The sequence below is a fragment of the Polyodon spathula genome, chromosome 2 (assembly GCF_017654505.1).
Source record: "Polyodon spathula isolate WHYD16114869_AA chromosome 2, ASM1765450v1, whole genome shotgun sequence".
Taxonomy (NCBI): domain Eukaryota; kingdom Metazoa; phylum Chordata; class Actinopteri; order Acipenseriformes; family Polyodontidae; genus Polyodon; species Polyodon spathula.
This window is the reverse complement of record NC_054535.1, coordinates 5522280-5549965: the sequence shown is the minus strand read 5'-3', so window position 1 is coordinate 5549965 and position 27686 is coordinate 5522280. Positions and strand designations below refer to the sequence as shown.

The 27686-nt window shown below is 40.2% G+C and overlaps 1 protein-coding gene across 7 annotated transcripts in view; it reads right to left on the bottom strand.

Moving 5' to 3' along the window:
- LOC121329238 (kelch-like protein 5) overlaps window positions 1–25662 on the bottom strand; it is an 83289-nt gene extending 57627 nt beyond the window's left edge. For 3 of the 7 annotated variants that reach the window (XM_041274738.1, XM_041274765.1, XM_041274775.1), the window contains exon 1: window positions 25356–25662. The gene's annotated coding sequence lies outside the window, so the exon portion shown is untranslated. Of the gene's footprint in view, window positions 1–22825; window positions 23053–25355 lie in introns of those variants that run through there. The other 4 variants (XM_041274756.1, XM_041274785.1, XM_041274794.1 and 1 more) reach the window with 3 other exon arrangements.
- Window positions 25663–27686: the final 2024 nt, after the last annotated feature.

Genomic DNA, 27686 nt, shown 5'->3' with positions numbered 1-27686 from the left:
AAACATTGCTCAGAACTTAGATACATATATGGTAACCCTAAAATATACTGAACAACACTGTTGTGACTAACAGAGACCTGGTTTAAACACAATACCCACTTTGTTGCAATTTCTGCGTTTAACTTGCGTGCGGTCCTATGTCGGACCAGGTCCGACATTACAGTTTTCCCTTTCTGGTCTGATATCATCAAAAAGACATCAAGCACAGGTCTCTAGTCGTTTTTTCTCTGGAAAAAGCTGAGAAAACCTTTTAATGGCAGAGTGAGACCGATAGGAGCTGAAAAAAAAAAAAGGGTGTGGATCTGAGCAATACAAAGAGGCCTTGCACCACATACCTAACACAGACATAAAAAAACCAAGACAGCTGCTTCCGCATCCAGCACTCAAAGAATATCAGACATCTGCAGAGCTTTCTGAAACATTATAGTAATAAAATAACGACTTGGATCGCATTATTGAGGAGTTTGGTGATAAAAACGAGTGATCAGGAGAGGACTTATCAGTATGCACTACTATGAAGAGGTATGTGAAATACAGCGAACAACGGGTGGGGCGGGGCTGGAGATGAAGTACTGAGTGTGCTGTTTTACTGCGAAAAAAACAACTTTTAAAACAGCGTGTGTAAAATCAACTGGACCCGACCCCGACAAGCGCTGAACAAACGGACCGCTAAGGGTGAAGTGAGAAAATGTTCCCTGAAATAGAAATATTAACCATTAGAAATGGGTGATGTCTCCAAGAGCCTCTGAACCTGACAGCTATACCAACACTGCTCGTCAGCCCCCAAGGCCATAAGAATCCGAAACAAAAGACGCAATTTTTTTGTATATATGTCACTACAACTAAGCTGCAGCGACCTTGAATGTAAGGTTAATATTTCTATTTCAGGGAACCAAGGTTATGATAATAACCTAATGTTCCCTTTCAAATGTTAAATGTTAACCATTCCAAATGGGTCAGAATACCATCGCTATTATGGAGGACAGTTGCAGGACTCTAAGAACCACAAGGTAAAATAATTACCCCAGCATGATATGCAGTATAGAAGTAACTCGCCTCATGACTATGCTGTAAGGATGGACTGGGAGGCCGCGTCAACACTTAGCATTTAGCTGGCAGGACCTGGCAAACATGTGGGGGGAGGCCCACACCACCGCGTTGCAAATGTCTCTGACAGATGCACCCTGGAACAAGGCCCATGAACTCGCCTGGCTCCTGGTGGAATGGGCAGTGACCTTCTCTGGAGGAGGTAGGTTAGTTATGTCGTAAGCAGTACTGACTGTATCAGTCAACCACTTAGACAGCTGCTGTTTTGAAACTGCCTCTCTTTGTGACTTAGCCCCATAGCAGACAAAAAATTGTTCTGCTCTGACAGCTCTGCGTCCTGTCAACAGAATAGGCTAAAGCTCAAACTGGGCATATGAAGCTTTTGCTCTATCAGAAAGGAGGGGGGTGGAAAGTTTCCAGTTCCACTAACTGGTTGACATCAATCAGTCAATCTATTTTATAAAAGAGCCTTTCATAGTGGACTACCATCACAAAGCGCTTTACAAGATGCAGTAAAAAGAAGAAAATCCATAATATTTTAAAATACAGAGAAATGCATAATACATGACATTCAGTAAAAAAAAAAAAGCATAATACATTAAATACAGTGGAAAGTGCATAATACATGATAGTAGCATAATGCATGAAATAGTACATTAAATATAGTGGAAAGTGCAGAATACATTATAGTAGCATAATACAAGAAACAGTAGCAGTAACACAGCAGCTAATAGCAGATATCAGGCTTAAAGAGCATGGAAAGCAAGAGAAAACAGGTGGGTCTTGAGAGTTGATTTAAAGCGAGCAACGGAGGGAGCATTATGCACCAAAGCTGGGAGGAGACATGGAATGCAGAAATGATTTTCGGCAGAAAGATAGGGTTGGTATGAAGGGAAACCTTTGTCCTACCCTCAGAAAAAATTAAGCAAGCCTTCGATATAGAAAAAGCTTGCAATTCACTCACCCACTTAGCGGAGGTAATTGTTAGCAAAAAGGCCACTTTGAAAGAAAAAAATTGAGCTCTGCTAAGTGCAAGGGCTCAAAGGGAGCTATTGCGAGTGCACTGGGCACAACGTTCAGTCTCCAACGGGGGACAATGTCTTTCACCAGAGGCCGAAGCCTCCAGGTTCCTTTCAAAAATTGTCCCACCAATAAGTGAGCTCCTGGAGAGACCCCATCAGTTCTGATATGGCAGGCCGAGATGGCTGCCAGATACACCTTCAAGTCGAACAGGTCCTGGAAAAATTGCAGTACAACTGCTAAAAGGGCAGGTCGTGGGTTTGAACCCACGCTGCAAGCACCATGCCTGAAACACGCCCCACTTATAGGGGGTACTGAGAGTAGGTGGAGGCTGCTCTGGCATTTTGCAATCACCCTATTTGACAACCTGACAAAATGACAAGTGAAGCCGTTCAGGGGCCAAACCCAGAGTATCGCTGGGTTGTGGTGCCACAGGGTGCCCTGCGTCTGACTGAGGAGGTCGCAGGACTTCAGCAGCTCCTATGGCTGGCTGCTAAAAAGCTGTATTGGCGAAGACAACCGGATTAGTTTGGGGCAGAACGGGGCTATGCCCTGTTTAGTCTGGTCTTCTCTAGACACAGCGGGAGCAAATGGTGGGAATGCATACAGAAGATGGTCTGGCCACTGGTGGGCTAGGGCATCTATCCCCAGGGAGTCCTTGTGCTTCTTGTACTGAGGGCAGTGGGTTGTTTCCTGGGAGATGAAAAGGTCTGTCTTCGCTTTCCCGAATTTCTCCCAGATGAGAGCCACTACCTCTGGGTTGAGTCTCCACTTTGCAGTCCTCAGCCCAGTTGATCTCCTCAGGCAGGTGTACTGCCCTGATCAAGAGGAGGTGTTTGTGTGCCCACAGCAGAAGCCTGCGGGCCACACTATGGAGACTAAGCCTGAGGGCCACACAATGGAGACTAGGTGACTGTAGACCCTCTTGGTGGTTTATGTAGGCCACTGCTTGTCCATCTGCATCAACATATGTCTTCTTACCTCCTCCAAAAAATTCTGCAGGGGCATAAAAACTGCCTGCAGCTCCGAAATATTAATGTGGCATCCCTTCTAAGGGGGTTGTCCTGTGTTCCCCTGTAGCCTGCCAAATGCTACCCCAACCTGAACTGGGTGCGTCCATTGTGACTGGAAACTATCAGCAGACTGTGATGGTTCATAGAGGGTACAGGGAGGATTTGAGAGGTTGTTGCATTCAGGCCTAGGAGCCTCTGGAATAACACCAATGTCAATTTGCTGCCGAGTTGGAAAAACTCCAGGCAAATATTCTTTCACCGTCAGATCTAAGAGGCATAAGTGACCGGTTACGCGGTCTGTGCGAAGCCGTGACATAGAGCAGATGAGCCAGTCGTCCAGATAGTTTAGAACTCCGATGCCCTTGAGTCTCAATGGGACCAATATGATTTCTATGCCTTGAAAGGCGAAACGTAGGTGTGCCGGTCTTATTGGGATGCAGAAGTAGGCGTCCTTCAGGTCCACCGTAGTGAACCGATTGCCTGGCCTGATGGACTGCAACAGGTGTTGCATAGCCAGCATCTTCAACTGCGTGACTCAGGTACAGGTTTAATTGTCTGAGGTCAAGGATCAGTAATTTGAGAAGAACCAGTTGTTGGTGCCTGACACATTACAACAGCAAGAGAACATTCAAAGAGGAGATTAAATGTTTAAGAGATACAAATGGCAAAATCGTAGAGGAAGAAAAAAAAATAGCAAATATGTTAAATGATTACTTTTCACAAGTTTTTACAAAGGAAGATACTGACAACATGCCCCACATGTCATCCAGTTCCTATCCAGTTTTAAATAACTTTAGCATAACTGAGGCAGAAGTGTTAAAGGGACTAGGAGCTCTTAAAATAAACAAATCCCCTGGGCCGGACGAGATCCTCCCAGTAGTACTCAAAGAAATGAAAGAAGTAATTTACAAACCGCTAACCAAGATCATGCAGCAGTCTCTTGACACAGGGGTGGTACCGACAGACTGGAAAATTGCAAACGTAATACCGATCCACAAAAAGGGAAACAAAACTGAACCAGGTAACTACAGACCAGTAAGCCTGACTTCTATTATATGCAAACTTATGGAAACTATAATAAGATCCAAAATGGAAAATTACCTATATGGTAACAGGGTACTGGGAGCAGTCAACATGGTTTTAGGAAAGGGAGATCGTGTCTAACTAACTTGCTTGATTTTTTTGAGGATGCAACATCGATAATGGATAATTGCAAAGCATATGACATGGTTTATTTAGATTTCCAGAAAGCTTTTGACAAAGTCCCGCACAAAAGATTAATTCTCAAACTGAACGCAGTTGGGATTCAAGGAAACACATGTACATGGATTAGGGAGTGGTTAACATGTAGAAAACAGAAAGTACTGATTAGAGGAAAAACCTCAGAATGGAGTGTGGTAACCAGCGGTGTACCACAGGGATCAGTATTAGGTCCTCTGCTATTCCTAATCTACATTAATGATTTAGATTCTGGTATAGTAAGCAAACTTGTTAAATTTGCAGACGACACAAAAGTAGGAGGAGTGGCAAACACTGTTGCAGCAGCAAAGGTCATTCAAAATGATCTAGACAAGATTCAGAACTGGGCAGACACATGGCAAATGACATTTAATAGAGAAAAGTGTAAGGAAATAAAAATGTACATTATAAATATCATATGGGAGATATTGAAATTGGAGAAGGAATCTATGAAAAAGACCTAGGAGTTTTTGTTGACTCAGAAATGTCTTCTTCTAGGCAATGTGGGGAAGCTATAAAAAAGGCTAACAAGATGCTCGGATACATTGTGAAAAGTGTTGAATTTAAATCAAGGGAAGTAATGTTAAAACTGTACAATGCACTTGTAAGACCTCATCTTGAATATTGTGTGCAGTTCTGGTCACCTCGCTATAAAAAAGATATTGCTGCTCTAGAAAGAGTGCAAAGAAGAGCGACCAGAATTATTCCGGGCTTAAAAGGCATGTCATATGCAGACAGGCTAAAAGAATTGAATCTGTTCAGTCTTGAACAAAGAAGACTACGTGGCGACCTAATTCAAGCATTCAAAATTCTAAAAGGTATTGACAGTGTCGACCCAAGGGACTTTTTCAGCCTGAAAAAAGGACCAGGGGTCACAAATGGAGTTTAGAAAAAAGGGCATTCAGAACAGAAAATAGGAGACACTTTTTTACACAGAGAATTGTGAGGGTCTGGAATCAACTCCCCAGTAATGTTGTTGAAGCTGACACCCTGGGATCCTTCAAGAAGCTGCTTGATGAGATTTTGGGATCAATAAGCTACTAACAACCAAACGAGCAAGATGGGCCGAATGGCCTCCTCTCGTTTGTAAACTTTCTTATGTTCTTATGTTCTTATGTCTACAATGGGAATCCTCTTTTTCTCTAATAGAGATGCTACCTACTGAACCACCACAACAGCGACTTGTGTGTCAGTGACAGATGTCCTTATCACAATCTGGAAGGGAGGAGGGAAATGTTGGAATTGAAGGGCACAGCCCTGTTTGACAGTGTTGAGCACCAATGTGTCCGTGGTGCATGTATCCTAGCATACCATGTGGTCCCTTGAAAAAGGGCTTTGGTGCAATGTGTCTGGGTTTACGCCAGCCTCATCTAAAAATGAGGTGGAGCTCATCCAGTTGTTGGATGGAGGTACCTAGGTCGGTAAAGGACCTGCCCAGATGCGCCTGGTATGCCACTAGGACGCTGTTGTAGTTACCCAGTCGTGCTGAAAAGGCACTAGCAACATACGCCTCCTTTAGAAATCACCTCAGTGACCCGGTATTGCTTGTTTGGGCACACAGCATCCTTGGAAAGCAGAGACAGGTTGGAATAAAGGCCTCGACTGGTGGAAAGTGGTTCAGACCCAGTTTGTCCGCATCAAGAACGTTATAAAGCGCATCCACTACACATGGGACAGCTGCAGATGTCACTGGGTGGTCCCAGGAGGACTGCAACTCAAAACAGGAAGTCTGGATCAGCTGGGGGAGCCACATGAGCAGCGGAACGCTGCTCATCATAGATAGAGTGCCTCTCAGTCAGAGCCTCCGGCCATGGGACCTGCAGGGCTGCCGTTGCTCTCTACATCAGCTGTGAGCTTAGCTGACAGTGATGGTTGCTGCAGCTGAGATATATCAGGGTCCCCTTCCTCCAGATATGAGGCTCGATCTCCTACCCCTTCGGAGGCATTAATGGAGAGAGCGTCCTCTAAGTCAGTGATTCCCAAACTGTGGGTCACGACCCACTGGTTGGTCGCAAGACGTATCAGGGTGGGTCACGGAACCAAACAAAGTAAAAGAATTTCACTACCATGATGTTTTTCTCAGCCCACGTGTACAGTTGATAGGGAGTCAATATTTGGTTTAAAGCAGTAGCTTGCAAACTGGCTCTTGCTGCAAGTCGTTTTACTGTTCCACCAATGCCGTTGCAGGGGCTTTTTCCCTGACTGGTAGCAAAGAAGTTCCACTCAGCTGTAATGCCAAAATCCCCCTTGTGGTGGCAGAGGTTTTTTAGGTTCATGTATTGTGCAGCTGCTCCATCACTGAAGTAGTAGACTTGGCCTGCATTACTGTGGTAATAAAACCATGTACTGTAGTTGCTCCATGATCCAATCCATCACTCACTCCACACACACACACGATCCAATTCATCACTGACTCCATATGCACACGATCCAATTCATCACTCCACACGCACACAATCCAATTCATCACTCACTCCACGCGCGCACGATCCAATTCATCACTCACTCCATACGCGCACGATCCAATTCATCACTCCACACGCACACAATCCAATTCATCACTCCACACGCGCACGATCCAATTCATCGCTCACTCCATGCGCGCACGATCCAATTCATCACTCACTCCACACGCGCACAATCCAATTCATCACTCCACACGCGCACAATCCAATTCATCACTCCACACACACACGATCCAATTCATCGCTCACTCCACGTGCACACGATCCAATTCAACACTCACTCCACACAGGCTAAGGACTTGATGCGTTTTGTCCGGTGATAAAATTGTATTTCGCTGCGACACTACCTTCCACACCAGTGGCGATGTCACGGCAAAATCCGCTCACTCCCACCTATAAAAATGTATCAACAAATGTTATTAATACGCCTCAAAACAACAACACAATTGTTGGTGTGTCTGTAGGAGACTAAATGAGTTCAAATGTATTCAAAATTAGGTTCAGGTTTTTCAGTATAACAAATAATAGAGTTACGGCCATTGCACACTGGTCATTTGGAATCCGTCACACGAACAAGTCGCCCATCAGTCCATTGCGCAGTAGATGTATTAATATCGTAATTCAGAGCACTGCTGTGCATCGGAGGCTTTGTAGCATATATACTCTCGTATCAAATACATGTTTTATTTGTATTTTTTGTTGTGGTGTGCTGTTTCAAACCCGAGTGTATGCAGTGCAGGCTTTAGAAATACCATGGAAAATGCAATGTTCTGTTGCTGGTGAGCTAAATTATGGAAAATATTTTAAACACAACCAAAAAATAATGCAGTGGAAATGTTTTTAAGGCCTAGAGGGCTGCTTAAAAAAATAAAAATAAAATAATAAAATCCCTTAATGACCCATTGATCCTCCATTTAACCATGAAAGGTATGTTTTACAATTCTTTTGATGCAATTTTTAGATTCTATGACTAAAAATCTATGTGGGTGTGAATTTTGGTAGCTCTATACACATGCATACATATTTCAAAAGTTACTGGCTTTTAAAAACCACTGTGTGTGTGTTTTTTTGCAACCTCAGCTACCCGAAAAACAAGTTTCATCAAAATCTGAGACAGTTGGTCACATTTTCACAAAATTTTGGTCGATTTGACATGGAACGTACACTGTGGTTTAAATACTGAAAAACAACTGCCCTGTTTTTCCCAAAATGATTCTTATAAGCGGACTGATTGATTCTTACAAGCAGATTATTTTGCATTGGTTAGTATAGGAATGGCGGAGAGATTACATGTTTTTTATTTAAATATTACTTAACATCATCATCTCAGTTCCAAACAAGCGGTCCTTAGTGCATGGGTTGGGATGTCTTTTCAGACAAAACAAAAGCAACAGCGTTTAGTCAGTCTGTGATGTGATAGCATGGGAGTAGTTTACTCACAGGTGGGGCACAATGCACCAATTTCAGGGACAGATGGCTCAAGACTCAGAGTTCTCATTTATTATTTAAACCATATCATTTATTTATAACTCTACTTTTTTAATGATGAAACATGGTACCTTTGAAATGGATACTTTTTTCTACTTCATGAAAAAATAGCGAGGACAATTTGAAAGCTTATTCTGCCAGTAATGCTAGTGCGTAATGGCTAAGGCAGCAGCAAACCATTTAATCTGCTACAATAATTTGTATGGAAAAAGACAGATTACCCTGTAAATCATGTCAGACAGGCATGTCATCACTTGAGCAGAACACATTAAGAGCTGAAGATTCTTATTTTGTTGGTGTGTATGTGTTAACTGCTACCAATGAAGCAGTTTTCCAGTGTACTGGATAGTGGTAGACAAAACAACACCCTTAAAATAAAAGAACACTTACTTCCTCCAGTAAAGGTAGAGTAACAGAAGAAACTGAAATTGCTATTTAAAAAAAGATGAAAATAAATATTTGGTTTAACATTGACTAAATATGTGGACAAAACAAATGTATCAAAAGGCTGGACAGATATCAGGTTAACTCTGAGCTGCTGTGAACTGGGCTGCCATTTTCACCTAACATGCGTTCCATTTTAGCCATTGTATGCACGACTACTTAATTTTAAGGAATAAAACATTAGGCAGCTAACAATGAGTACATCACACAATAATGTAGAACAAGAACTAACGGGTGTTCACTGCATTAGCAATCAATATTAGAGGGGACTAGGTAACAAAGTGTTAAAGCTTATAGTTTGTAAAGATACCATTTAACAGTACAACATAAATCATCATGATCATTTAAAATCAGAGGAGCCGCTCTTCTGCTGACAAACTATTCAATTTTAATAGCATGCTTGTGCATACTGGAACATTAAATCAAATAAGATTTCTTTCCTACTAAACTTTTAAGAGGCGCAACAGTCCAAATGGGTGAATATATTTTTGTTTCCATTTGGTGCAGAGTTAAATAGCTTGCCTTTTAAAATTATTTTTAATTTTTAATTTGAGTGTGTCCAAATACTATTTTACCCCCAACTTTCTCCCAGTTCAGATTGCCAAATCGCTTTTCCCCTCACCGCAGCAATTCCCACACGACACAGGAGACCAGATGGTTCAGTGGGCGTCCTCTGATCCTACTACCAAGCCAGCTTCCTTTTTCACCCAGAAACTCGAGAGTGGATGTCAGCAAGCTACCAACCTCTGAAGGACAAAGGCCAGACCTACATGTGCTTGTACAGCAGGACAGAGGAGAAAAATATCCCTAATGCTGGGAATCCATTGTGCTAAAAATATCCATACCAAGTTTCATCAGAATTGCATGACAATTGCCACAACTTACATTTATACAGTACAGCACGAGGTCATCAACATCTTCAGATTGTGATACTCTCCATTACTAAAGCAAAATAAGGTACTTTCAAAATTTTATCTAAACTGGATAAGCAGTTCTATAGATGCGTAAAAGTGTAACTCTTGCATGTACTGTGCACAATACTCACAGTACATACATCTTTTTCCCTGGTTATGATACTCACTAGCATAAGACTGTCCTTCTGAGTTTCATCACAATTGGATTAAAGCAGTTCTAAATACACAGTACAGTAAATCCTATAAGAATACAGCATACCTAATCAGTTTTAAAAAAATGACTTAAAATTGAAGCCACTGTTGCATGGCATTCTCCAACTGTAAGAGATGCTATATGCACATACCGCTTATACTGCTTACTGTAATAAAACAGGGATATTACATTGGTACTTAAGCAGTTTGCTTCTGAACACAGCTGGAAAGAAAACCAACTTACCACCATTACCTGCATATATCGATTCCTTTACAAGGCTAACCAAATGTGAAATAACAGTAGTTGTTTACTGCACTGTATGTCAAAGCGTTTCACAGGCTTCTTGGATCCGACAGTGATGAAACGTGGTTAGACATTCTGTTACACAAGCTACAGCATGGAGTATACAAATCTGTGGATAACAAGGTGCCCGTCTGTCTATCTTTATTTACTGTATTTAACATTGCACTTCTACAGAATATACAGTACAGGTCCAGCCACACTTACACTGCCTGCCACGTTGTTTGGATCTGTGTACCTCGATTTGATTTGGCAGCTCCCTGGTTTGGGGCATGTTCTCCTGGTATATCCTGGGTTCCTTGGTTATTCTAGTAATGCTGTAGTTCACTTAAATCATAGTGGATCAAGTCCACCCAACAATGTTGCTGTGGTTTAATTCATAGAAGCCAACAAACCAATATTGTGGCCCAACAGTAAACCCATGTTTCAGTCACTCTGGATCTATAGCTATGGCCAAAAGTTTTGCAGCATCACCTTATAGAATTATCTCATTCGGCTTCACAAAGTCGAATGAAACCTGCTAAATAATGTTTGTTATGTTAGCATATTGAATAACATACCACTCTGTAGTTTTCCATATATTGACAAAAATTGAAAAACATGGCATTTCGAAATCTAACATGGAATAGTGTACTGTATAGGTAGAATTTTGCAATGTCATTTTGTGGTTTCTTTGATTGCATTATGTTAAATAAAACAGCTACAATATATTCATATTATTATTATTAGAATCCTAAAACTCTAGGCCATAGCTGTAGATTAATCAAATTAATCCAAAAACTGAACCGATTCTACTCAATAGGAATAGTCTACTTATCACAAAATTCACTGGTGTGGTCTGACGGGTATATATGCGCAGCAAGGGAATTCACAACTACAGATCTGTAGTACATGTAGCCTCAAAAAAGATTATGCCTGTGTGAGTTCTACTAAAGATCAGGGCACCAGTGAGTTTCAAGATGCTGTAAGAATTCCTAATTATCCTTTAGCAACATAATGGCAACTGTGAATCTCAAATCGCAAAAAGACAACACAACACAATTAATCTCCCAGTCTAGAAGAAGACTAACTGCCCTGCAAAGCACTCATTAATTTCACATGGATCTTTTGTCAAGAACACCACAGCTAGCTACTTATAAGGAATACCAAGAAAAAATTAAAAGTAGCACTGCATAATTGCACAGCTAATGACTTAATCAGTAGATCCACATTTAGAAAGATGCTTCAACTCTAAATTAAAATAGGATGTGGGGTTAGGTCAAGCAGTTACATTTATTTATTTTTTTAGCAAATGTTAACATTAACATTTCTTGGTTACTTTTTATATATTAAAGTGTAATGGAGCAAGTGAAAAAAAAAAAACGCACTACACCTGTTTGATTTAGTGCTAGGTATACAGATCACAAATATAAATAAATATAATTTCAACTTCCTACCCGGCCTGTTATGCTCCTCCCTTCGTTTACCTACCTCTCAGTTTAGTGTTATCCCACTGGTGGGGATTTGTGGTCAGTTTAGGATGCGGTTTGGTCTGCAGTCCATGCCCGTCTCTGCCCCGGTCAACGTAAACCATCCATTCCCACCCTCGGTGATAGACTCTGCTTTTAGTATACTGTACACAGGTGGTACTGAGATGTATACATTGACAATACTTTTGCATCATTTCACCAGCTTTCCCTAAAATGTAACCTACCACAAAACACACTTTTTTCATTACTTGCAAATTCAGAACTTTGTGCAAAATAAAGTGGCTTAATTTCCTCTACTGCATCCCAAATCCACTAATGATTCTATACTAGAATTCAACTGTAGGGGTGTGTGGCAGAGCAAAGCTCTGCCCTTTTTAAATTGGCAGGGATGGGGTTAATTTCCCCTATCTGCATGGGATTATTATGTTCAGGTGGCTGGGGTTGATTAGGTTAATTAACAATCAATCAGCGCCCAGCCACCTGACATAAAAGGAGGCCTCTGCTCCTCATTTGGGAGGAGGGAGTTGAGGAAGCAGGTTGGTAGTTTTTTGGTTGTGATTTTTCAATTTTCTAAATCCAGTGAAGGCATTGCCCAGCCTGGAAACCTTTATTTTATACATTTTGCTTTTTTGTCTTTCTTTTTGTGTTTCAATCCCTTTGTTTTAGCCCTTGTGCCTTTTTATTTTTGTATCTATTTTATAATAAGTATTTTTTTGAACTGCAGTCTGTCTCTGGGCCTCTATCCACTCACCAGCCTGCCACAGGGTGTTACAGCTAAAATGTACAACATTATATTGTCTCTGCATTGCCCTTCACTGTCTACACTGAAAACAGTGTAGAAACTGGATTTAGGTTTCAACGTCATAGATGACATTTGGTCATCCATTCTTGCCTGTGTGCCTTCCTCTTCAGTTTGCTCTCCACATGACATCATTTCATTTAAAGTTTTATATCGCCTCTACTTGTTAAAGGTCAAGCTGGCCAGAATTTACCCTGAACTGGATCGAACCTGTGACAGATGCAAACTATCTCCTGCTTCTCTCATCCATATGTTCTGGTCCTGTCCCAGGTTGGCTCCATTCTGAACCTCTGTCTTTGGGACCCTCTCTCAAACCTTACAAGTGCCTATTGACCCTGCTCCACTCATTGCACTTTTCAGTGTGGAATCTAACAATGTTCCCCTATCTAGGCTGCAGTCAGACACTGTGGCAATTGCAACCCTTCTGGCTAGGTGCCTGCTCCTGTCTGACAGGAAGCAGCTGCCTCACTCTCTTATGATGCATTCTTAATATTTCATTATATGATACATGCACTTATAAAAGATGATAATCATAAGAGAATTGCATTCAAAAATTTAATTTTTAAATGAAAATGTAAATCTTGTCAATTTCAATGAAATGGTCACCCAAAGCAAGGGGATTTCAGTCTGAAGCCCAAGTCAAAAGTCTGAAATGTGTATAACACGGTGTTAGAACACTGGCCTAAGTATAAAAGTGTCTTTGTTAGACGTTCTCTGAGTTAACTAACATGTTACCTAATTAAGCTTTTGTCACCAATTATTGTTAACAGGTGAGGGTCCATGATTACTACAAATATAGGTAGCATAGGCACAAGTTTGTCATTCCTGAATGTAAGGGAGCAGAAAATGGCAAAATACGCTCAGTTAAGCAAAGAAAAAAGTCTGTAATTACTTAAAGAAATGAAGGTCAATCTTTAAGACAAATCGCAAAAAACTTTGCAAGTGTCTGTAACTGCTGTGGCCAAGATCAAACGATTTGAAGAAACTGGCACTCATGAGGACCAAACAAGGTCAGGCAGGCCAAAGTTCACCTCAGAATCAGAGAACAAGTTCATTCGAGTCACAAGTCTGCAAAACCGACAATTAACTACCCCTGAAATAAACACAAACAAGTGCAGAATAAGAGGAAGAGACTTGCCTGGGCCAAAAAACACAGAAACTGAACATTGGAAGAGTGGAAGTCGGTCTTATGGACCGATGAGTCAAAATTTTAAATATTTGGGTCCAACCGCCGAGTATTTGTAAGATGCAGAGAGGGTGAGCGCATGAGTTCTGCATGTGTGGTTCCCACTTTCAAGCATGGAGGAGGCAGTGTCATGGCCTAGAGTTGCTTTGCTGGTGTCAGAGCTGGTGATCTTTACCAAGTCCATGGCAAGCTCAGCCAGCATGGCATATTTCAGAGGCATGCCATTCCATCAGGATTACGGCTAGTTGGGCAGTCCTTCATTCTTCAGCAAGATAATGACCCGAAACACACCTCAAGGTTGTGCAAGAACTATCTGGCGAAGAAGTGAAGGACAACTCAATCTAATGACCTGGCCTGCCCAGTCTCCAGACCTCAATCCCATAGAACTTGTAGGGGACGAACTATACAGAAGAATCAAAGCAAAGCTGCCCACAAGTGCTCTACATCTCTGGGAATTGCTGCAGAAGAGCTGGGAAGACATGTCGGATGATTTCCTGCTGAAACTTGTTAACCGAATGCCTGGTGTTTATGAGGCTGTTATTAAGGCAAAGGGTGGCTATTTTGAGGAATCCAAGATTTTGAGACAATTTTCAATTTTCTTGAACATTGCTTTGATACTCCTTATGTTTTGTATATTGTAACATGTTTTCATTTTCAAGTATTTACAGAAACATATACGACGTAAACCATTGTCTATTAGGAAAAAACCTAGTTTCCAAACTTTTGACTGGTACTATTTTTATGTATGTGTGTGTGTGTGTGTGTATATATATATATATATATATATATATATATATATATATATATATATATATATATATACACACACACACACATTTTTTTTTTTAGAAATTATTATTAGTTAAAAGCAAATAACTCAAAAGATCTTTCCATATCACTTTCCTTATTTTAAAAAAAATAAATAACACACCACGATCAAGCTGTGGCCCACCAATCTTTCAAATGATTCTGAATATGGTAGAATGTAATCTCCGATTGGTCTTTTCTACTCTTTTGACTTTAGTCAAAAAAAAGTTTCGTTTAGATTTTTTTTTATTGAAGTTTCACACTTTTATTGCCGTCAATTCAAATGTATGCCTATGACAGATTGTAAAAGGGGAGGTGTCGGCTCGTTCTACAGTCCAGTTATTTGTTGTTTATGCATGATTTGCAGCCTCTTGCAGCATACTTTTTGCATGCTGTGGTTAACACAAATAGCACCCTGTTTCCTGGATTCCTGCAAAAACCTCCCATCAGGTCACTCTGCTTGTCATCACCACAGCCTGTTTGAAGGAGGTTCTATATTCTTCACTGTGTTAGATCCACTGTCAGTGCACTCTGTTCATTCTTTTCACAGACACATTCTATTTTAGCGTGGCATCACACAAAACAGTTTGGATTGGGTGTTTTAAATCTAAACAATATTGCATGAAACATGTTGCAGAAAACTTCAACACTTCAGACATCACAGTGGCTGTCCCTTGTGACTATTTGTAAATGGCTGAAAATTACTGCACATATTGTCATGAAAGGATATACAGTACAATAATAATTTAAATCAACTCTCTATCCCAATCTGTTCACATTTCAACTGGAGTCTTCTTCTCCAGGTACTTACATTGTCCCTGATCACACACTATTCAGCTGAAACAATGTTGCTACAACTACTGTGTACCTATTACCTCCCTAAACCAGATTAACTTCAGGATTTCTGGAAACAAATAGAAAATCAAGTAAAAAGTGTAATTGCGACATACAGTAACAAAAAAGTGCAGGCAGCTCTAAATAGGCAATACTCTTATTAAATTGTGCTAGACAATGCTCTTCACAAAGTTTCATCACAACTGGATATTGAAATGGGCAGTGGAGATCATAAGATTTATTAATATTCACCAACCTATGCATAGAATGAACCGATGAACAGCTAACCAAGTGCAAACCTCCCATTACGACTATACAACTGTGACAGGCTACTGTCGTGTGTGTGTGTGTGTGTGTGTGTACATTTGCTGCTGAGTGACAGGCAGGAGATCGAGACAGAGGTTGTGTTGATACACCCCACAGGCAAACAGGTTTTATTGACATATTCACAGCGAGAACATACAGGAACCCAACGTGACATGATCTTTTAAGGGAATCTACAATCCCTGATCTAATCTTCAATCGGCGGTTTCAGTTTCCTTATGTTCTGATCCCGGGTCACCCTCCGAGGCTTACAGCAAGGTCTCTGTCCAGGTATGTGGACGATGTTTGGTCCTTGTCTCTGCCTTTGCAGCAGCCCTCACATAAACAAACAGGACCGTGTTATACCCGACATCCCGTTGGAATATAGCTACCTGCCAATTTAGATTTAACGCAAAGCAGGCAGGCTCTCCCGGGAGCGTCCGGTACTTCATTCATTAGTTACACTGACTACACAATAAATGTACACACGTTTTACACACTACTACTTACAATATAGACACAAAATCCACTTCATGTGCAGTGCTCCTGCCCTGCCGCAAAAACATATAGGTTATTTCTCACGCAAAAAAATCACTGCCATTGGCACAGCCAAGCAGATTCTACAGGATTGCTTTTACCACTTCTATGCCCATAGTGTAGACTCCTAGAACATCTGTCTCAAACTAAGATCAGTACCTCTGCCACAACCTTGTGTTACAGTTACAGGAAATAGGACAATAATGTCTGAAAAACAATAAGGGACTTGTGATAATGTTACAATTATGAGAGGTAAGAAAAACATTGTAAAGCCTTGGTTATTACACCTTTAAAGGGTTAAATGATTTCCAATCAAATAACATGGCAGGTTTACAGTACACTGTCATATTGACTTGACACTGCAAACTTTAATGAGGTATAGTACAGTGTTCATGTTATTAGGATTTGTGTGAACGTCAAGGAATCATAATCGATCGCGGTAAACCATAAAAAGTGCAGAGCTTAACAGTTTTCAATGCTGAAGCAACAAAACATGTTTGTTCACCGCTTAACAGGATATTTAATCTTCCTCAGCATAAAACTAGAGCACAAGCAAATGATACCGTAATCTGAGACGGGTTCAAAGGAAAGCTGAGCTAGCACCTTGATGCAAATCTTTGCTTTGCTACTGCACATAAATGAAAGGAATTAAAGTACTGTATCAGCTACTTGATCAGTTGCCATAGTTTGTCCTTTATATATTGTAACAACAGACTGTCTCCACCCTATTATTCTAGATTGTGTAAAATAACAGTGAATTTAAAAGAGAGCACAGTAGATAAGCATCAGGCTAAGTCATACTGTAGAATCAAATAAAAATCATATTTAGGGTTTTCTGACGGGAATTATTTTGTTACACTTAGGAGAGTCAGGATTCGATCAATCACTGACAAAAATAACCAGTTTGTGATTTGAGCATTTCAAAATGAAAGATTATTTCAGTCTTTGAGCAAAATTATTTTGCTGAAATTGAGAAATGGAAAATATCAAACAAGCAAAGAATGAAACAGAACAGGCTTCTTTGATCTTTGAGTAAAGTGATATAATCAAATTGCAAAACGTGCTTTGAGGAAATGCCCAGTTCCCGAACAGATTTTGAAGAGGAAAGGCTTAATTTCTTGCAAGTGCAACAAGTTTTGTCAAACAAGTGCTTCTGTGTGCGTAAGGGCGTTCAGTGCAATTTTAAATGCCACAGCAGCAAGCCTTGCGAAAACAAATAAAAATACAGTGCATTGTATGTTTCTAATAAAAACTACAATGATTTGTATGTTTTAAAGAAACCAGCCTTTTCTGCTCAAGTCTGATCCAGGAGGATATTCAGATGAAAATGCGTTGTGATTTTTTTCTCATGACGTTTGAGGTTGCTCTCCCAGTACAGACCACAGCGTCTAAGTGATTTTTTGCAGATGAGACACAGGTTTACACTATTTCCAGTGAAAGTAAACTCCCCTTCTCCCAGTCTGGGTTAAAGCCTCATACATTCATTTATTATTCACGGATGGTTTGCTCAATGCCACTGCCTCCGCGAAATGAACGAGCATTTAATTCAAAATTATGAAATTTACTTTCAACTGCACATCCAGCTTTCACTCAGTGATCGAAATACGCATTCGCCAGTAAGATGTGTCGGAAGTCATCAAGTGACGAAGCAGTGATGTCATTGCAGTCAACACGCAGGCTCAAAGAAACAGGAGAAGGGGAGAGAAGAAAAAAATAGTTAACACAAATCAATGCAGAGAACACAAATAATAAACTTGTTGTGTTTATTATTCTTTCTTCAGTTCAATCGCTTTACTAGTAGACCGAAGAAGCTGTTCTTCTCTTTGTAATTCTTTACTTATTTGGTATTTTCCATTTCACAATTTGAGCAAAATTCTCTCCTCAAAGACCAAAATAACCTTTCATTTTATTCTTTAATTATCTGTAAATGCTCAAATTGAGAAATGGTTGTTTTTATCAGTGACTGGCCGAATCCTGACTGAGTGCAACACAAATATCATATATATATATATATATATATATATATATATATATATATATATATATATATATATATATATATATAGAGAGAGAGAGAGAGAGAGAGAGAGAGAGAGAGAGAGAGAGAGAGAGAGAGAGAGAGAGAGAGAGAGAGCTCTGAAAAAAATTATGAGACCACTGCAAATTTTTCTTAAATCAGCATCTCTACATGTATGGCAGCCATTCCATTCCAGTGTCTGTTGAATTCCAACACAGGCACACCTCATTCTACTGAATCAGGTACTGATTAGGGGATCACCTGAACCAAATCTTATTTAACGAGGAAAAGTGTAAAAACCACTCCTGTGGTCATCACTATCCTCTTGCAATAGGACCAGCTGGATGGCAAAACAGTGCTAGTAGTACCTCAAAAGTAATTGGAATCAAAAAATAACTATTGACCATGCCCAAAGAGTTGAAAAGGAAAGTTTTGAGTGAGGAAAAGAAGGGTTCAATTCTGGCTTTACTGGCAGAGGGATACAGTGAGCGTCGGGTTGCTTCCATCCTTAAAATTTCAAAGACGACGGTTCATAAGAACAAGGTCAAGCAGCATACATTGGGGACAACAAAGCTACAGACCGGCAGAGGGCGAAAACGACCCTCCACTGACCAGGATGACCGCCAACTCATCTGAATGTCACTCAGCAACCGTAGGATGACATCAAGTGACCTACAAAAAGAATGGCAAACGGCAGCTGGGGTGAAGTGCACGGCGAGGACAGTTCGAAACAGGCTCCTAGGGGCAGGGCTAAAGTCGTGCAAAGCTAGAAAAAAGCCCTTCATCAATGAGAAGCAAAGAAGAGCCAGGCTGAGGTTTGCAAAAGACCATAAGGATTGGACCGTAGAGGACTGGAGTAAGGTCATCTTCTCTGATGAGTCCAATTTTCAGCTTTACCCAACACCTGGTCATCTAATGGTTAGACGGAGACCTGGAGAGGCCTACAAGCCACAGTGTCTTGCACCCACTGTGAAATGTGGTGGAGGATCGGTGATGATCTGGGGGTGCTTCAGCAAGGCTGGAATCTGGATTTGTCTTTGTGAAGGACGCATGAATCAAGCCAAGTACAAGGTTGTCCTGGATGAAAACTTGCTTCCTTCTGCTCTGACAATGTTCCCCAACTCTGAGGATTGGTTTTTCCAGCAGGACAATGCTCCATGCCACACAGCCAGGTCAATCAAGGTGTGGATGGAGGACCACCAGATCAAGACCCTGTCATGGCCAGCCCAATCTCCAGACCTGAACCCCATTGAAAACCTCTGGAATGTGATCAAGAGGAAGATGGATGGTCACAAGCCATCAAACAAAGCCGAGCTGCTTGAATTTTTGCGCCAGGAGAGGCATAAAGTCACCCAACATCAATGTGAAAGACTGGTGGAGAGCATGCCAAGACGCATGAAAGCTGTGCTTGAAAATCAGGGTTATTCCATCAAATATTGATTTCTGAACTCTTCCTAAGTTAAAACATTAGTATTGTGTTGTTTAAAAATGAATCTGAACTTATTTTCTTTGCATTATTCGAGGTCTGACAACACTGCATCTTTTTTGTTATTTTGACCAGTTGTCATTTTCTGCAAATAAATGCTATATAATATATTTTTATTTGGAATTTGGGAGAAATGTTGTCAGTAGTTTATAGAATAAAACAAAAATGTTTATTTTACCCAAACACATACCTATAAATAGTAAAACCAGAGAAACTGATAATTTTGCAGCGGTCTCAATTTCTTCCAGAGCTGTGTGTATATTATATATAGACACACTCATACACACACTGCTCAAAAGATTTGCTTCAAGCCTGATCTGCGAGCGTGAAAAGAAAATTATACTAAATGCTTTCATGCTTCAATCTCGTAGGAGCTACTGCAGTGGTTTGCCATTTCCAAAAAAAAGTCACGCTTCAAGATGAATGACCACAAACTGTAGAAATAGATAATTATGTGCAGTACAACATATGTGTAAGCATATTTCTTATTTTGACTTTCAGAAGAGACATTTTGCAAACCACCTCTCTTCAGAGATTGCACAGTTTAACAATATATGATTAGTACCTCTTTAGGGACAGTAAAGACCTCGGGATCTGTTCATTATCTTTACATTCACTACTCCAGCTCTAATCAGACAGATCACGTAATTCTGTCACCAGGTCAGCTGCATGGGAATCTAGTATAAATCAGGATCAGATTTAGTTAAAGATCTCTTGACCTGGTAAAGCACGCCATCACTCAGACCCTTGATACAGAATTGAATTACTAACCAATAATTAACCAGTACCACAATCATATAATGTAATCAGAAGTCTTTTAAATTGAAACGTCAGAGCTCAATTTCCAATTTAAGAGTTCAGAGCCTTACTAATGAGTGTTCTTCTACAGTAGACTTTATAATTAAATAACTTATTTGAAATAACTTTGCCTTGTTCACCACAGTGCCCCTTACTTAAGCTGGTTTGTTTAAAACAGACAAACAAAAATAAAAATGCATGAAACAATTATTTAATAGGCTAATAGGCAGGACAAGCAGCCAATTCAATGAGCCTTCTGCATGGTGGGGTAGGGTAGCGCAGGTAAAAGGTATTTAAAAAGAGTGACATCACAGACTAGGCACGTCTTATTTAGAACATCAACACAAGACAATAACATGTCTTTTACGTGTGCTGAACACTAATTGTTATACCACTGTTGCAAATAGAGGGTGTGTATACTTCCAACTACAGCTCTATATATAGGCTATCTAAGGAAATAATTTTACCTATCCAGTAAAACACCATCAGGAGGTCTGTCTACCTCAAAAAGTCTATAGATGCTGGACTGGCTCAGGATATAAGAATTGTGGCACGATCCTGGGAAATTGGCACAAACATTAATGATACTGCAAGTGGCATCACAAACTACCTGCACGTTAATTGATGAGACACCCTTGCAATTGATATAAACTGCGGCGCTCTCAGTCAGTTTACGTAATGGCACATGTGTGCAGTCTATTGCCCCCAGTACTGAAGGGAATGATCCAATGGTAAAAAAAAAATTCCTTGTTTTGTAGCTGCCGTTGCTGTGTTCTCGGAAAAGAAATGTGATTGCCTGCCCATCTCACCAAAGCTTCTGTGACGTGATGAAGCACGCCTGACATTGATGGCTGGCTCACTCCATACAGATCCCCTCCTGGTCTTTGCAACGATCCAATAGCGTAAAATCTCAGTGCCATTTGGACTTTAATGTGCACTGGCATGGCGAGAGATCTAGTGATCTGGTTTTTCAGATCTCCCTTCAGCTCCTCACACAGATCAAATATTGTCGTCATTGGGCATACTAAGGAAAGAAATTATTTGCTTAAAAATTCTCTGACGGATTTGCCTTTGCTGGCCTGGTTATCCTGTTGTAAAGCAGACTTGTGTTGTATAAGGTCATATGCTGCGAGGGCTACAATTGTAAACGCATTTGCACTGGCATTTTCTGACAACACCGCAGCCCCGTCCATGTTTGGTCTGTGTTAAGAACAGCTGTATCGTGGTGTTAACTCGGGGAGAAAAAACGGTCCTTTGCACAAAAAATGTTTGATGAATCGTTTCCCTTTTCCTGCTTCAACAGGCAATGATATGCAAACTAGGAAATGTCATTTTTTTAGGATTTGTCGGATTGTGAAAAAAAGTCGTTATTTCACATGCCATGACGTCACTCAGTTGTCGGAAGAGACGAAATCCACATTTGATGAATCACAGTTCTTAATCTGTTCATAATAACGACTTTTGAAACAGTCAATGTTCATATTTGCAACAAGTCACAGAAAATTGCAGGTGCATTTATCTACTAACTCTTGCTAAAACGAAGCGGCTGTTAGCCTCGTCTGAATCTTCTCTCGCTGCCTGAAGAGGTTAGACTAGGATAGTCTAACATTAATGGTTTGTACAGTTACCGTTGTATTGTGTTGGAATTATTCTCTTCATCCATGATATTTGTATATCTGTGTGCAAACGACTTTGCTTCATGTGTAGCAATAGGCAACAATTGTGGAAACCAGTGCTTTCACAACACCGGGTAATGCTTACAAACAATGCTGCGCACTGAAGCTCGTCGTGGTTTGAACGCTTTGTGCGTCAAAATAGCCCATCACAACAATATGAGGGGCTGTAAAATATGACAAATGTATTTGGAAACACATTTTCTATTGAAATAAGTCTATATTCACTTTCAGTTCACCACTGGTAACCTTTAAGAAACGTATAGTGAATAATACAAAATGTATGAACTAGTTATTTTCACATTTGTGAAATTCATGTTGTAAAAATATTTTAAAAGTTTCAGAACATTTGTTTCTTTAAGTATACATTTTATGTTGTTTTTAGCAATACATGACATCTACATTGATAGTTGAGTATTGTATATGAAACAAATAGTTTAAAACAAATTACAAAAAAGAATCACATCCTGATTTAATTTTACCTTCTTTAAAAAAAAAAAAAAAAAAAAATCTAAAAAAGCTGCCTTAGGAGGCAGGATAAATTTCCTTTTAATCTGGTGACCTCGTTTTTATTTCTGTATTAAAAACATTATGGAAGAAGTATATTTTATCCTGCAAAGCTTAAAATAGAGACAACAGAGTACTCATATATAATATGAATGCTATCTGTTGTATACGTGTGATAACTATACAAGGTATTTTACTTTATCACAGCTTAATAAAACAAAAACACATTGATAAAAACATATGTTTTTCCTTCAGCAAAAGAGGCAAATGTCAGGGTTCAACTTACCTGGGGCTGTGGTGGAGTCGATCCCTTTAAGTTTCTCCAAACAGTTTTATTTCCAAATGTACTTTAATATTTTTTAAGCCGACAGGTATCACATAAGAGAAAATAACCTGTTCAAAACGTGTTAATTGTATGATGACATTTCATGCCTTGTCTATGCAGTAATCAATGTTTTTCAATACTAATCAATGACAATCTGAAAATGTTACTTAGGCTAATGCTTACATTAAGGAAGATTAAAATAGTCTTTTCATAATTAAAGAAGTGACAACATTTAATTTGATCAGAAAAGAAATATGATTTAATCTTATTAGAGCTGATCCATGTCTTAGCCTATACTGTTGACTCAAAAACATAAACTTCAGCCAAGATCATTAAAGAAATAAAATGCGTAGTTACCCTATTCAGTTATCCAATTCAGTTCTCACGGTCATTGATTGGCATTGAAAAATGGAATAGGCAGGAAATGTCATCATGCAATTAACACATGATTGTTAACAGGTTCCTTTCCGTTTTAAGCAATGCCAGTCTTGCAACATGTTAAAAGGGGGATTAGGAAATACAGCTATTCAGAGAAACTTAAAGGGTTATTGCATACAGTCAGAAAATAAAAACCCAAGCGCTTCCCAGTAGCTTCCAAGTTGGAAGTTATTCGCAATATTTCCATACTGTCCCAGTTTAAGGACTTAAAAATTTGGTCACCTTACCCTTAGCAAGTTTCATCTGAACTTGATAGAGGGTTCTCTTGATAAAAAAATAAATAAATAAGTAGGCCTATATCTTAGTGTTAACTGTCTCTATTTTCCCTAATATCTGTACACCTCCAAGTCTGTGAAATTAGATAAGACTTCAAAAGCAAATTTGAACAAAGGGGGCTGAAACTATTTACTGTGTTCCATGGTAAAACAGCTTAAGGTTATGGTATTAGATAGCTGTATTGACAGCTGAAAACAGCTATAAATCTTCCGTCATGGGTTAACACAACTTTGTCAAATCCCACTGAACAGCAACTGTACATTTTGTAATACTTTGGTTAGCATGATGTGCCATAGTGTTGGATTGACTTTATTAGCAGGTAATAGCGCTTATGAGAAAAAAAAAAAATTGCAGGCTTTCATTTGTTACACAAGACACACTAAGCTTTTTACACATTCGATTTAATTAACCTTACTTCTCATCTCTGCTCCACTGCTGAATCGGCACGACTTCTACAAAGAATGTAATGCGTGTTATTTCTGCACTGTGTGCGTGTCATACGCTACTGGGACAGCATTAGCAAACTCAAATCTAGACTAGAAGACCTTAATGTACACAGATCTACGAACATGCATCTGTGAGTAACTGCATACAGCGCTAGCAAGTGACACCAGACACATCCAGTCTGCTGGTCACAATTAAATAGCATTACTGACTGTTTGTTTAGACACAGAGAATCGGATCAAAGGGGAAGAAATTAAGCTAATAGCGATCTTTTAAGCAGAAATGGGTGAAAGTGAACATTTACACGTTTTGATAATTAATAAAAGTATGTTACATTCTGAAGATTAATCCAAATGAAGCATGCCAGGCCCAACTCCATGGTACAGTAACTTTAATATAGTGTCTGTAGTCAACACAAGAATATCCGCATACCAGTTTGCAGAGATGATAGCATTTATTTGTAGCTAATTAGTATTGTCTTACTTTTAGCACATGAAAACAACGGTATGTCTTGGACACCTACTGTAACGGCTTTATTTGTTTTATACATGTATAAACCAGTGTGTCCCTACTGTATATTCGCTAAGGTTTAGATTCTTAAAAGTTTTACAGTCGACTGGGAAACCTCATCTAGTACTGACCAACGATTCTACATGTTCAGAATAAAAAAAACACAGTATTGCGGTGAAAAATAAGGTACGATTTGTATCTTTCTTCCGTTCGTATACAAACAGCTACACTTATGTATTATTGCATTTCGAAACATTACTGCATACTGTTCCATCAATACAAGAGTTGTTTTGAACAATACGGGAAAGATGCTATTGACATCTTTGCTCTTCGTTTTTCAGACGACAAATGAAAGAAAACAAGATCTGCGTATTCGCATTTCGTGTTCTGTTTTGAAATTATTCACACGACTAGCATGAACATATTTAAATATACGTCAAAGCTTTTTTTTATTTGTATTTATATATTAGAACTATTATCAGCATCTTCGTTTATCATATCAAAATACTATAGAAAAACAGAACAAAAACTAAAGTCTGTAAACAAAGCTGTCTTTTTTACTCTAGTTCCATCTTCGTCTGAAGTACGCAACAACCATTAAAAGCATCCTTTGTAATAACGGTAATATAATCAAACTTAGTACAGTAAACTACATTAAAACGTTTTTCGCCACTTAAGGCCCCATCTGAGACCTGCTACTTTCCTGTCCTTCCTGCCGCCACGCAAAGCTCAGGACGCCCTGTTCTCATCAATGGTTTTAAACTCTTAACGTCAATAGGATACCTTGTTGAAATATGATAATAGGATTAAACGACCTCCTTACCTTCCCAGACTGGCGATGGGTGAGTTTAATGAATGACAGTATGCATTTATTATCTTGATTTGGCAGACATGTGCCTTTTCAGCGCGTTAACTAGTAAAGTGCCCTACCTGCTTTTTGTAAGGCAGCAGGAATAATGTATTCAATTCAAGCAGCACTTAAAAAAACAAAAAACAAACACAAGCGACCAGCTGCAGTCGTCAGACGAGGGGTATAGGAATGTTTAGAAAATACAAACAGAAGCACCTGACTGCCCAGAAACACGAGGGACTGCTGGGGACAATCACACTAACTCGGCCATTCAGTAATGTTCAGTATCGTGTTTTATGCAGGGTGTTTTTTGGGAGTGATAAAAGTGGTTTAACGGAAGAGTAGTCATCCACATATTGAATGTTGACCGTTAGACCAGGGCTTCTCAATCTCGGTCCTGGGGACCCCCTGTGTCTGCTGGTTTTCATTCCAACCGAGCTTTCAATTACTGAACTAGACCCTTAATTGAACTGATAATTTGCTTAATTAGACCTTTTTTTAACTTGTTTTCAGCTCTTGAACAGTTTCAGATTTCAAGTTAGCTATAACATTTGATAAGTAAATTGAACGCAACTATTTACGAACTGAAAACAAGTAAAAAGGTCTAATTAAGCAAATTATCAGTTCAATTAAGGGTCTAGTTAAGTAATTGAGGGCTCGGTTGGAATGAAAACCAGCAGCCACTGGGGGTCCCCAGGACCGAGTTTGAGAAGCCCTGCGTTTGACTAATGGTGAATGGTAACAGAAAAATAAAATACAAATACTATAAATGAATGGATACATAAATCAAACTAGGCTGGCCAATGCATGCTTATAATATATTTTGCGCTTTGAAAAAAACAAAATTAAAAATGAGAATACAGAAAATAGAAAAAAAAAACACAAGAAAACATTTTGTGGTTTATCAATAAACGTTTCATGTGAAAATATATATTTTTTAAAATTTAGGAATCTTCTTAAATGGACCCCAAAGTGAGAATAGTCTAGAAAACAAACCATCAGGTTGACTAGTCATGTCAAGTTTTAACATGTAAATGCTTCAGCTCAGTATACAACTCCTAGCATTAAGCCATTCACTGAATGATTTAAGTAAACTTAGATATCAGCCCGTCAATATTATGCTTAAACAGTTTATTGAAGTACATTATGTATTGCTAACTAATTGGGGAGCACTGTTTTAGCTATACATCTTTTGTGTGTATTATTGTAGAAACCTGCTTTGTCTGTAGCTGTATTGTATTCCGGAACTGTTAGCTTGATTCCAGGTGCTAGTCACGTGACCCCCATGCAGCTGTACACGACTGATTGGATGAGGAACATGGTAATGTATTACATTGTTGTTAGTTAAACATCAGTGGGAGCTGATTGGTCGAAGCTTCACATAATTGCGTTCAGCATGCCACCGACCACTGCTTACAGAAGGGCCCAGTTTGCCTGCGGTAGGCAAACCAGGGGAATCATCAAAACCCAGAGGGCGACCCTGCAGAGGCCGACGAGCTCAACCACCAGCCTTTCCCAGCCCACAGTCAGCCCAGCCTTCGCTAGTAACTCGCCAGCCTGCCAGTCCGGCAACCACTAAGCCATCTGCCCACCAGGGTGCTGCTTCAGGAGTTGCTTGCAGTAGTGGCAGTGGTCCACCATTTCCATCCCTATGTGGATTGCCCTATCTCATCTGCATGGATCATGCTGTGTAGCAGTGGCTGCTGTCATTTCAGCAACCAGAGAGGCAGATGGTGCGCTGGATCGAGCAGCTACAGCCCTTCAATTACCTAATCCAGAACGGAGCCGGGACTCGCCACAACAACAGGACACTTTGAGGCCGCCAAAACACTGAAGCTGCTCCGACAGTCGTTTTACTGGGTCCACAGCCATCGGGGCATGAAGGATTTCTTCAGGCGTTGTGATGGGTGTATCGCAAGGAAGGGACCTCTGGGCTGGTCGCATGACCCACTGCAGCAATCTTTGCCACAGCCGAGTCCACTCATTGCCCCCTATGGTTCTCTATGGAGAGAGACGGGGGCCCCCTGGGAGTAGACGCGCTAGCTCACCCCTGGCTACAGGGGCTCTTGTATGCGTTCCCTCCGCTACCATTATTACCCCTGACACTAGAGAGGATCAGGTGGAGAGAGCACAGGTTTTGCTGGTTGCACCCAGATGGCCGAGACTCCCCTGGTTTGCTCTCCTCTCCGACATGTTGTCGGGTCAGCCGTGGCAGCTCCCGCTGCGCAAGGACCTCCTGAGCCAAGTGGCAGGGCTATTATGGCACCCGAACCCAGCCCAGCAACAACTCTGGGTCTGGCCGTT